The 12,121-nt window shown below is 47.2% G+C and overlaps 1 protein-coding gene across 2 annotated transcripts in view; it reads left to right on the forward strand.

Annotated features, from left to right (window-relative positions):
• Positions 1–12,121, forward strand: part of TXNDC16 (thioredoxin domain containing 16) — a 56,869-nt gene that overhangs the window by 678 nt on the left and 44,070 nt on the right. The window contains exons 1-2 of one of the 2 annotated variants that reach the window (XM_081191894.1): positions 58–155; positions 1,036–1,280. The gene's annotated coding sequence lies outside the window, so the exon portion shown is untranslated. Of the gene's footprint in view, positions 1–57; positions 156–1,035; positions 1,281–12,121 lie in introns of those variants that run through there. The other variant, XM_081191895.1, reaches the window with a different exon arrangement.

Genomic DNA, 12,121 nt, shown 5'->3' on the forward strand with positions numbered 1-12,121 from the left:
GGCGGCCCCGCCTCCGGAATGCTTTTCTTAGGTTGGTGCCGCCCGCCCGCCTCGCGTTTGGCCGAGCCCACTCTTGTTTTTGCACAGCCGCCTCTGCGCCTTTTTTCGCCCTCCTTTTTTACTGGATCGGCAGGAAGAGGGAGGAAGAGGCCTGTGTGCGTAAGATGCTATGCATTGGGGGGGAAAATAATATTTATTTATTTGGGTTTAATTCCCCCGCCCCCCCCAGTTTCCCTTGCGTGCTGTTGCTCTGTGTAGCCAATGAAGCTTGCACCACTTTGCAAAAAGGGGAAGAAAGGCTCCAAGGCAACCGCTTTTTCCTGATGTGCAGAAGAAATCGGGCTTTTTTTAGTGCCCTGCAATGCCCCTTCTTCGCCTCCCAGCTGTTTAAAGGGACTTTTGCACAAGTCCTATTGATTGATTTGCTTGCAGCTTCCAGGTGGATCCCTGGTCCCACGCCTGAGCTCTGCCAGCATTGACCTCCAAGGAGGCCCCATGGATTTCAAGGCGGCTTCCGATTTGATGTGCTTCAGGGGGGTGGTCGCCTCAGAGGGCTGGGTCTCTATTCTATAGGATCCCCTGTTGCTAAGGGGAGTTTGGAAAAAAGGGCTCTATTTAGGACAGCCAACAGAGGCTGCTCCTTTCGTTGCTGTAGGGCATGGGTAGGCAAACTAAGGCCTGGGGGCCGGATCCAGCCCAGTCGCCTTCTCAATCCGGCCCCTGGACAGTCCAGGAATCAGTGCGTTTTTACATGTGTCGAATGTGTCCTTTTATTTAAAATACACCTCTGGGTTATTTGTGGGGCCTGCCTGGTGTTTTTCCATGAGCAGAATGTGTGCTTTTATTTAAAATGCATCTCTGGGTTATTTGTGGGGCAAATGTTCATTTATTTTCTTTTCAAAATATAGTCCGGCCCCCAACAAGGTCTGAGGGACAGGGGACCGGCCCCCTGCTGAAAAAGTTTGCTGACCCCTGCTGTAGGTCAATGATGCTCAAATGCTGACAATCAATGGCTGCTTTCCTCCCTTTTTGCAGTGGGATATTTTGGGTCATTTCAGAACATGGCGGCACTCTGGCGCTGAGCATGAAGTCATCGGACTGGTTTGACTGGGATGCATCGGGATCCAGGAGAGAAGCCACTGGAACCCCAGGTTGCTTGGGAGGTGACGGTGCCATGCGGGCCCCCAAATATTTAGCAGAGGCAGGCAACTGGGATATGCCACCTTCGCAACTGGGGGAGAAGCGAGCAGCCATCTGGAAGGCAACGGCTGCGCGTGGAGGTGAGTTGCTGTTTCTTTGGCACTGTGATGCTGTGAGTAACCAAATATTGCTGAACGGTCGGAAGATTCAGGACAAAGAAAAGAAGGGACTTCCTCGCGCAGAGTGTAGTTAAACTGGAACTTCCGACCTGAAACCATTATTTATTCCCAAACTGACCAAATGCTTTCTCTGCAAGGTCAAAGGAAAATGGAAAAGCCTCCCCATTGTCTTTTCCTTCACAAATCCTGTCTTAAGGGTATGTCTGTGTTTGAATAGGGTGAGCCTGTGACCTGGCTCAGGAGCTAAGTATTTATAATTACAAAAGACTGGCCAGGCTCCCCAGGTAATCCAGTCAAGTGAGTATTAACAGGTAACCTGTCAGACAAGAAAAACAACGCACTCAGATTTCTGCTGTAGACCGCCTTTTCTGTGATGTAGGTATGATGTATCTGGGGGGTGGTCTTGGGTTTATACCCCTTCTGTGATATATGTATGATGTATGGAGGGGTGGTCTTGAGCTCCAGGGCAGGGAATTAAAAATGTCTATATAACGGCAGGCACACCTTTGTTCTGGATCCTCCTTCCTCCTGCTTGTGAAGGGGGCACCCTGTTGCAACAGATCAATAAAGATCAGGCTTACTAGCTGCTTTGCTTCTCAATATTCTCTGGTTGGCCTCTGTTCTTTTCTCCTACCAATAGGGAGCCTATGTAAGGACTCTATATGGGCTCTTGGATAACACATAAGGGAAAAGGGCAATTTTTGTTTACAACACCCCGCAGGAGTCAGGGATGGCCGTCAACTAGGATGACTTTAAAAAAGGACTGGGCAAATTCATGAAGGAGGAGAGGGCTGCTAGCTCTGCTTACATAGTCAGAGGCCGCAATGCTTCGGAATACCAGTTGCTGGAAACCACAAGAGGAGAGAGGGCTCCTGTGTTCGAATCCTGCCTGCGGGTTTCCCACAGGCATCTGGGTGGCCACTGTGAGAACAGGATGTTAGTGGCCTGATCCTGCAGGCTCGTCTTGTGTTCTTGATGCTAAAAATAAAAAATATGCATTTGCACTTGGCCATGTATTTTTATTTTTATTTTTTTAAAAAATATTTTTACGCTTTCCATTTTACACACCATAACAGCAAAAAAGACCCCCCCCCAGATATCATCCCTTTATCCTTTATGCCTAATAAAGGAATACAGATATCATATCTGCTTTGACTTCCCTTCCCTTCTTTTGTAGATCTTTGTTTACATTTTCATTCTCCATTTTATCACTAACTCCAGTTGTTGTTGTTTAGTCGTTTGGTCGTGTCCAACTCTTCGTGACCCCCTGGACCAGAGCACGCCAGGCACTCCTGTCTTCCACTGCCTCCCGCAGTTTGGTCAAACTCATGCTGGGAGCTTCGAGAACACTGTCCCACCATCTTGTCCTCTGTCGTCCCCTTCTCCTTGTGCCCTCCATCTTTCCCAACATCAGGGTCTTTTCCAGGGAGTCTTCTCTTCTCATGAGGTGGCCAAAGTCTTGGAGCCTCAGCTTCAGGATCTGTCCTTCCAGTGAGCCCTCAGGGCTGATTTCCTTCAGAATGGAGAGGTTGGATCTTCTTGCAGTCCATGGGACTCTCAATAGTCTCCTCCAGCACCATAATTCAAAAGCATCAATTCTTCGGCGATCAGCCTTCTTTATGGTCCATGGACGAAGACAATTCCAGTTATTACAAATCCTTAATCAGTCCATGGTTCAGATTTTTGCTGGAAGTCTTCTGTCAAACCTGCTAATAAGTGTAGTTGTTTGTAATAATTTTTCAATTACATGTTATACTTTCCCCCATTCTTTGCTGAAGTTTGATTCTTCCTGGCTCCTGATTCTTCCTGGCTCCTGATTCTTCCTGCCACTCCTCTCTGGTCGGAGCTGAATTTTCTTTCCATCTCTGGGGCAGCAACATTCGGGCAGCTGTGGTCACATACATGAACAATTTCTCCTGGTCTTTCGGGATCTCCACACCTAAAATTCCAAAAACGAAAGCTTCTGGTTTCTTAGGCAAGGTTATTTTCAACATCCCCCCCAACTCATTATGTATCATTTCCCAGAAAGCTTTTATCACTTTACATGACCACCACTTGTGATAAAAGGTCCCCTCTTTCTTTTTACATTTCCAGCACATATTATAATTTGATTTATATATTTTAGCTAATTTACTAGGAGTTAAATACAAAGAGAACATAATTTTCATATAGTGTAGCATGCTGTAAATTTCAGATCTGCAATCCATAATCTGTCTCACACTGCTAATTCAATATTATAACCAAAATCCTTGCCCAGTGTATCTTCACTCATTTGACCTGTTTGCCAGTCCCATAGAAGTTTATACATTTTAGAAATCAATTTGGTTTTATTTTCCAACACCTATCTTTCGAATCGGGAGGTTTTATATGAAAAACCTTTCTTTTTATCCAGCTTAAATACTTCATTAAGCTGGTGATATTGCAGCCAATCGGTTATTAGTCCTCTTATTTCTTCATACCACCTTAATTTTAAATCTTGATCTACCTCTTTTAATAATTCTTTATAAGTTACCCAGTCATTCCTCATATTTATTTTTTTCATCGATTTTGCTTCAAGTGGAGAAAGCCATCACAGTATCTTTTGTTCTAATAATTCTTTTTACATTTATGCCACAACTCTCATGCCAATTTCCTTTGTTACGGAAAAATCAAGGCGCAAGGCTGCTCAGTCTCCCAGCTGAGCCCGCGGGTCCCTGCGGAATAAAGGAAGGAGTCCAGCCACCAACCGGAGCAAATAGCTGTAGACTAAAGTTTATTGCGCAACAGGTTCAAAGAGGAATTTTGAACCCCGAGGAGGGAGTGACAAGGACATTTAAAACTTTCCCACCATATCCCAGAATACAGTTCGTATGGCATCATTGCCACATCATTGCTACATCACTGACATGTCACAAAAGGGGAGGGGTAGACGGGTTACGCAGGGGGCTCTGTGGGTTAAACCACAGAGCCTAGGGCTTTCAAATCAGAAGGTTGGTGGCTCGAATCCCCATGACGGGGTGAGCTCCAGTTGCTCCTGCCAACCTAGCAGTTCGAAAGCATGTCAAAGTGCAAGTAGATAAATAGGTACCGTTCCGGCGGGAAGGTAAACGGCGTTTCCGTGCGCTGCTCTGGTTCGCCAGAAGCGGCTTAGTCCTGCTGGCCACATGACCTGGAAGCTGTACGCCAGCTCCATTGGCCAATAAAGTGAGATGAGCGCCGCAACCCCAGAGTTGGCCACGACTGGACCTAATGGTCCCTTTACCTTTTAGACAGGGGTTACACTAGTTTAACCTTGGCAAACATGTCCAGACAAGTCCTTGGTACAAGATTAGCATAAGCAGACATGGCCGGGCAAGACCCAGGTATAAGATTAGGATAGACAAACACCTCTGAAGTCCCACCACCCAAAGTACAATAGAACTTACTTTGCATGTCTGGACCCCTTGGCAAGTTTGGTGATGGGATTAGGCTTTCCTTGGCCAACAATCAGCTCAGCAATTGTCCCCTCTGGGCACTTCCTGGGTAGGAGGTGTGTATAGTCCTCATGCTTGCGGGTTTTTCCAAGACCAAAATAGTGTTGAAATAGAGGAAACTGGCAAAGGAGTTGATTTTATATGATTGTTAAAACTAGGTTTTTTGTATGTGGGGGGTGGGGGTGGGATGGATGTTTGGTTGGGCTTGGGGAATTATTATTTTTTTATTTTGATGTTTTTGTAATTTTTACATTTTTTTGTTTGTATTGTTTTATTGGTTTTGTTTGTTTGTTTAAGGTGTTATTTTGTTTTTAGGGGGAGGGTTCAGGGCTGCCGGGGAGTGGGCCCCAGCCCACAAAATGGCTGGGGCATGTTCCACAGGGGGGGATGCACTGCGACAACCGATCTCAGTGATCACGGGTAGGAGGAGGAGTTACGCTAAGACCAGACCATGTCATTACAGAGGAGGCAGGTTTAGTCGTTGTCTGAGGACTATCCCTGCCTCCGGGTCTGGTCCTGTCCGGATGGATACTAGAATCAGCAAGGGATACCCACATGACCTGAAGGTGCTGCTGTGCAATGCCAGGTCAATGATTCGTAAGACCACTGCCATCCATGACTTGATCATGGATGGAGGATTTGACCTGGCATGTGTAACAGAGACTTGGTTGGATGAAGCAGATGGGCCTGTCCTTGCCGCTGCTTGTCCACCAGGTTTCTCTTACGCACAGCAACCCAGGTCACGTGGGCGGGGAGGGGGGGTTGCAGTGATTTTTAGGAAGTCATTAGTTTGCACCAGGCGTCCTATTGGGAAGACCCAGTTTTCTGAGTGCATGTTCTGGAAGTTGGGCAATAGGGGCAGTACAGGATTCCTTTTGGTGTACCGACCTCCCCGCTGCACCAAGGATTCCCTGCCCGAGCTGCTTCAGGTCGTGGCGGATGTTCTCCTGGAGACACCTAGCCTGGTCGTCCTAGGGGATTTTAACATCCATGCCGACACGACCTTACAAGGGGCCGCTCGGGACTTCGTGGAAAGCATGGCCTCCATGGGGCTGTCCCTGAATAAGTCTGGCCCAACCCATAGCCGTGGACATGCCTTGGACCTGGTGTTTACCTCTATGGATGTTGATGATCTGACACTAAGTAAAAGCGAAATGAAAGAAGTGCCATGGTCAGATCACTTCCTGGTGCAACTGGACTTTTCTGCGACCCATCCCCTCTGCAGGGAGGTGGGACCAATTCGGATGGTCCGCCCCCGCCACTTAATGGATCCAAATGGTTTCCAGAGAGTGGTAGGGGATGCTTTATCCCATGTTGATGGCCTTTCAGCCGATTCCCTGGTGGCCCGCTGGAATGTGGAGTTAACCAGGGCTATTGACTGTTTGGCTCCGAAGCGCCCTCTCCGATTGCATGGAGCCCGGACAGCCCCGTGGTTTTCCACGGATCTGAGGGCAATGAAACAATCGTTGAGACGGCTAGAGCGCCGGTGGCGGATAACTCATTCCGAATCTGACCGGACACAGGTTAGAGCTCAACGTCGAGCCTACCAAGTGGCGATAGCGACGGCGAAGAAGAATTTCTTCACCGCCTCTATTGCATCTGCAGAAAACAGCAGCAGGAGACTTTTTCAGGTGGTTCACAATTTAGCGGAACCACCTGCAACATCGGGGCCCAGTACGGGCCACATGTTCTCCTGCAATGATTTTGCAAAGTTTTTTGCAGATAAAATCGCCCAGATTCGGGAAGAAGTAGACTCCACCGTGGGAGCAGGGCCGGGGCGGGAGAGTGCTAGAGTTCTGTCTAGTCAAGTTGAGTGGGATCAATTTCAATCTGTTACCTCCGAGGATGTGGACAGGCTGCTTGGACGAGTGAAACCAACCACCTGTCTCCTGGATCCTTGCCCATCCTGGCTTATAAAAGCTAGCCGGGAAGGACTGGGCGATGGGCTTCGTGGGGTGGTGAATGCTTCCCTCCGTGAGGGAGCCTTCCCAGACCCGCTGAAAGAGGCGGTTATTAAACCGCTTCTTAAAAAACCATCTTTAGATGCGGCCACGATGGCCAACTATCGCCCAGTCTCAAATCTTCCATTCCTGGGCAAGGTGATTGAGCGAGTGGTTGCTGAACAACTCCAGGCACGCCTGGAAGAAGCGGACCATTTGGATCCCTTCCAGTCGGGATTCAGGCCTCATCATGGGACTGAAACTGCCTTGGTCGCACTGGTTGATGATCTCCGGCGGGCTAGGGACAAAGGTGAGAGCTGTTTCCTAGTTCTGCTGGATCTCTCAGTGGCGTTTGATACCATCGACCATAACATCCTTCTGGACCGTCTAGAGGGGCTGGGAGCTGGGGGCACTGTTATACGGTGGTTCTGCTCCTTTCTCCTGGGCCGTGTCCAGAAAGTGGTGTTGGGGGATGAGTGTTCAGACCCCTGGGCTCTCACTTGTGGGGTGCCTCAGGGTTCTGTCCTCTCCCCCATGCTTTTTAACATCTATATGAAGCCGCTGGGAGAGATCATCAGGAGGTTTGGGCTGGGTGTTCATCAGTATGCGGATGACACCCAGCTCTACCTCTCTTTTAAATCAGAACCAGTGAAGGCGGTGAAGGTCCTGTGTGAGTGTCTGGAGGCGGTTGGAGGATGGATGGCGGCTAACAGATTGAGGTTGAATCCTGACAAGACAGAAGTACTGTTTTTGGGGGACAGGAGGCGGGCAGGTGTGGAGGATTCCCTGGTCCTGAATGGGGTAACTGTGCCCCTGAAGGACCAGGTGCGCAGCCTGGGAGTCATTTTGGACTCACAGCTGTCCATGGAGGCACAGGTCAAATCTGTGTCCAGGGCAGCTGTTTACCAGCTCCATCTGGTACGTAGGCTGAGACCCTATCTGCCTGCGGACTGTCTCGCCAGAGTGGTGCATGCTCTGGTTATCTCCCGCTTGGACTACTGCAATGCGCTCTACGTGGGGCTACCTTTGAAGGTGACGCGGAAACTACAACTAATCCAGAATGCGGCAGCTAGACTGGTGACTGGGAGCGGCCGCCGAGACCATATAACACCGGTCTTGAAAGACCTGCATTGGCTCCCAGTACGTTTCCGAGCACAATTCAAAGTGTTGGTGCTGACCTTTAAAGCCCTAAACGGCCTCGGTCCAGTATACCTGAAGGAGCGTCTCCACCCCCATCAGTCTGCCCGGACGCTGAGGTCCAGCGCCGAGGGCCTTCTGGCAGTTCCCTCATTGTGAGAAGTGAGGCTACAGGGAACCAGGCAGAGGGCCTTCTCGGTAGTGGCGCCCGCCCTGTGGAACGCCCTTCCAGCAGATGTCAAAGCGATAAACAACTATCTGACATTCAGGAGACATCTTAAGGCAGCCCTGTTCAGGGAAGTTTTTAACGTGTGACATTTTACTGTATTTTTGGTTTTTATGGAAGCCGCCCAGAGTGGCTGGGGAGGCCCAGCCAGATGGGCGGGGTATAAATAATAAATTATTATTATTATTATTATTATTATTATTATTATTATTATTATAGGTAACTTCCCTGAGCTGTCAAGTCAAAAGGATACATTTATGCATAACATTTGTAACATTCAACAACTTTAAAGATGTGGGCCCCCACCTCATAACATGGTTCAAGAAAGCTTTATGAACTTTAACCTTATCATACCACAAATACGCGTGGCAACCAAATCTATTATCATGTCCTTCCAGATTTTTTTTCTATAATATTTGTTATTTTTCATACATAAACATAACAAAAAAAGAAAAAGTTGACAATAATAAAAGAAAAAGAATGAAACAGAAAAGAAAGAAAAAGAAAAAAGTATGAAACATACAATACAACTGATCATCACTTGACTATCAATTAATTAATTAAAATCCATCTTCATAAACATATTATTTGGCTTCCTCAAATCTCTTCCATCTGAATTTCTTAGTGATTATATATAGCAGTTTCCAATATCATTATTTCATAAACCATATCACAGTCGTAATCAAATTTCCTTACTTTTCTTTTTGTACATTTTCTTATTTATATATTTAATCCCAATTTAATCCTAGACCTAATTGATTCTTTCAAGTGATTACATATCTTTAATATTACAATATTTATTCAAATAGTCTTTGAATTTCTTCCAATCTTCTTGGTGTTCCTCTTCTTCCTGGTCGCGGATTCTCCCGGTGAGATCAGCCAGCTCCCTAAACGCCATCATCTTCATCTCATGTCCTTCCAGATCTAATACATAACCATTTTCTAACAATATCCATTCTTTTAGCCAACACTTGGCCAGGTAGGTTAAAGGTACAGTCGTAAGCACGTGTCCGAGAAAGGAAGTAACTAAATTGTGCACTGGGGTCAGTGGAGTTTATTTCAGATGAACATAGGTATGCTCAAGAGTGGGGACAGGGGATCAATGAAAAGTTTCATACTGATTGCCAGTGGAATGAGATGCCCAAAGCGGTGAACTTCCTACAAAAAAGATCTTTGGTGTTCAGGTTAGATGACTTTATTTATATGCTACGTAAAACAAATGCAACATAATTCATCAGAAATAAAACATCACCCCCCCCCAGTTTACAAGACAATATTATGTAAGTTTCCAAATATGGCTCCCTGATCTCTTCCACAGAAACATTTGTCTGTCTCCATCTGTCACAACTTATTCAAATACAGTCACACCTCATGTTGCGTCCGTTTCATGTTGCGTCTTTTTGCCTTACGTCCTGCGGCAACCCAGAAGTACCGGAACAGGTTACTTTCAGGTTTCGCCGCTTGTGCATGCGCAGAAGCGCTAAATCATGCTTCATGCATAGCTGTCAACTTTCAGATTTGAAAATAAGGGATCAGGAGGCTCACCTTTCTCGGGGACAGTCTACGGGATATCTAACAATCCAGGACAGCAGTGGGAAACGGTGCTGGAATAAGGGAATTTCCCTCAAAACAAAGGAAAGGTTGACAGTTGTGGCTTTGCAGTGCTTTGAGTTGCGGGCATTTCATGTTATGGACGGGTCTCCGGAACGGATCCTGTCCGTAACACAAGGTGTTGTTGAGTCGTTTAGTCATGTCCAACTCTTTGTGACCCCATGGACCAGAGCACGCCAGGTACTCCTGTCTTCTACTGCCTCCCACAGTTTGGTCAAACTCATGCTGGTAGCTTCGAGAACACTGTCCAACCATCTCGTCCTCTGTCGTCCCCTTCTCCTTGTGCCCTCCATCTTTCCCAACATCAGGGTCTTTTCCAGGGAGTCTTCTCTTCTCATGAGGTGGCCAAAGTATTGGAGCCTCAGCTTCACGATCTGTCCTTCCAGTGAGCACTCAGGGCTGATTTCCTTCAGAATGGAGAGGTTGGATCTTCTTGCAGTCCATGGGACTCTCAAGAGTCTCCTCCGGCACCATAATTCAAAAGCATCAATTCTTCGGCGATCAGCCTTCTTTATGGTCCTGCTCTCACTTCCATACATCACTACTGGGAAAACCATGGCTTTAACTATACGGACCTTTGTTGGCAAAGTGATGTCTCTGCTTTTTAAGATGCTGTCTAGGTTTGTCATTGCTTTTCTCCCAAGAAGCAGGCGTCCTTTAATTTTGTGGCTGCTGTCACCATCTGCAGTGATCATGGAGCCCAAGAAAGTAAAGTCTCTCACTGCCTCCATTTCTTCCCCTTCTATTTGCCAGGAGGTGATGGGACCAGTGGCCATGATCTCCGTTTTTTGATGTTGAGCTTCAGACCATATTTTGCGCTCTCCTCTTTCACCCTCATTAAAAGGTTCTTTAATTCCTCCTCACTTTCTGCCATCAGGGTTGTGTCATCTGCATATCTGAGGCTGTTGATATTTCTTCCAGCAATCTTAATTCCGGCTAGGGATTACCACTGTACAAAGTCATTGCAAGGTGTTAACTTTGCAAAGTTCCCCCGTCTAAGCGACAAGAGTTGCTCTCTTGTTTAATCTCTCGTCTAAAGTCTCAAAAGAAGGCCAGTGATAAATCCAAATTCCATACCATTCACTGTGGTGCAATTAATCCTCCGGAAGCTATGCAACGAAGGTGCCAGGCACACCTCTGGGAAGAGGGAGTTTCGCAGCTTAGGGGCCACCACAATGAAGGCCCTGTCTTTGGACACGGACACAGCAGGTCATAGGTTTGGGCAACTGGTTAATTTTTAACATCGGCTATGGTTACCAAAATTTTAGGTACCTTCAGCGGATGGAGGAAAACGTTGGGAAATGGAGAATAGAATAATAACCCTCTTTCAAGCAAGCAGTGTAGCAAGTTTAAGTATGAAGAAAACCACACTCCTGAATTGACAGATTTGTTTGCCAAGAAGCTCGTAATCTTATCAGCAGATAAGTGCACAGGGCAGGATCTGGTGGTTCCCCCACCCTCCGACAAGGTGTTGAAAAATTCCCCAGGATTCCCTGATAGCCTGGTTAGGGAACCTTCTGCTCCACAGCTGCCTTTCTGCTGAAATTGGGTGGCAAAAGGAGTAGAGTGGTACCTCTGGTTGCGAACAGGATCCATTCCGGAGTCCCGTTCCCAACATGAGCAGAATGCAGCGTGCGCGTGCGCGGGTCACGATTCGCTGCGTCTGTGCATGCGCGTGGCTGGGGAAACCCAGCCAGATGGGCGGGGTACAAATAAATTATTATGATTATTATTTTGCACATCTGCGCATGCGCGAGCGGTGAAACCCGGAAGTAACCCTTTCTGGTACTTCCGGGTCACCACGGGACGCAACCTGAAAAGATTTAACCTGAAGCAAATGTAACAAGAGGTGTGACTGTACCAGTGAATGCGGCAAACTTGGAATTTTGGCAGTGATGCAGTTGGCGGGGACCTCCAAAGGTCATCTAATCCAGCCCCCTGCAATGCAGGAATCACAGCTAAATTATCTCTGGCAGATGGCCCTCCAACCTCTGCATAAAAACCTCCAGCGAAGGAGAGTCTATCACCTCCCGAGGGAATCTGTTCCACTGTTGAACATCTCTTGCCTTCAGAAAGTTCTTCCTAATCAGAATCTCCTTTGTTGTCATCTGACGCCATTGGCTTGGTGTTCTGCCTTCTGGCAGCAGGAAACGAGCTTGTGCCATCTTCTATACAGCAACCCTTCAGATATTTGAAGGTGGCTCTCGCGTCACCTGTCGGCCTTCCCTTTCCCAGGCTAAACGTACCCAACTCCCTCAACCATTCCTTAACCAGTGTCTTTTCGTTCTTGGGAAATCTCCTTTTGTCTTCCTTTGTGAAAAGTTTCGCTAGTGTAATAAATGAAAATCTGCACTCAGGGCAGTTCACAGAATAAAATACAAGATAAAAACATGAGTAAATATGTGAAACAAAACAGCAAAACAGTAACGCGCCCCC

Source organism: Podarcis bocagei (assembly GCF_964188305.1).
Source record: "Podarcis bocagei genome assembly, chromosome: 1".
NCBI lineage: Eukaryota > Metazoa > Chordata > Lepidosauria > Squamata > Lacertidae > Podarcis > Podarcis bocagei.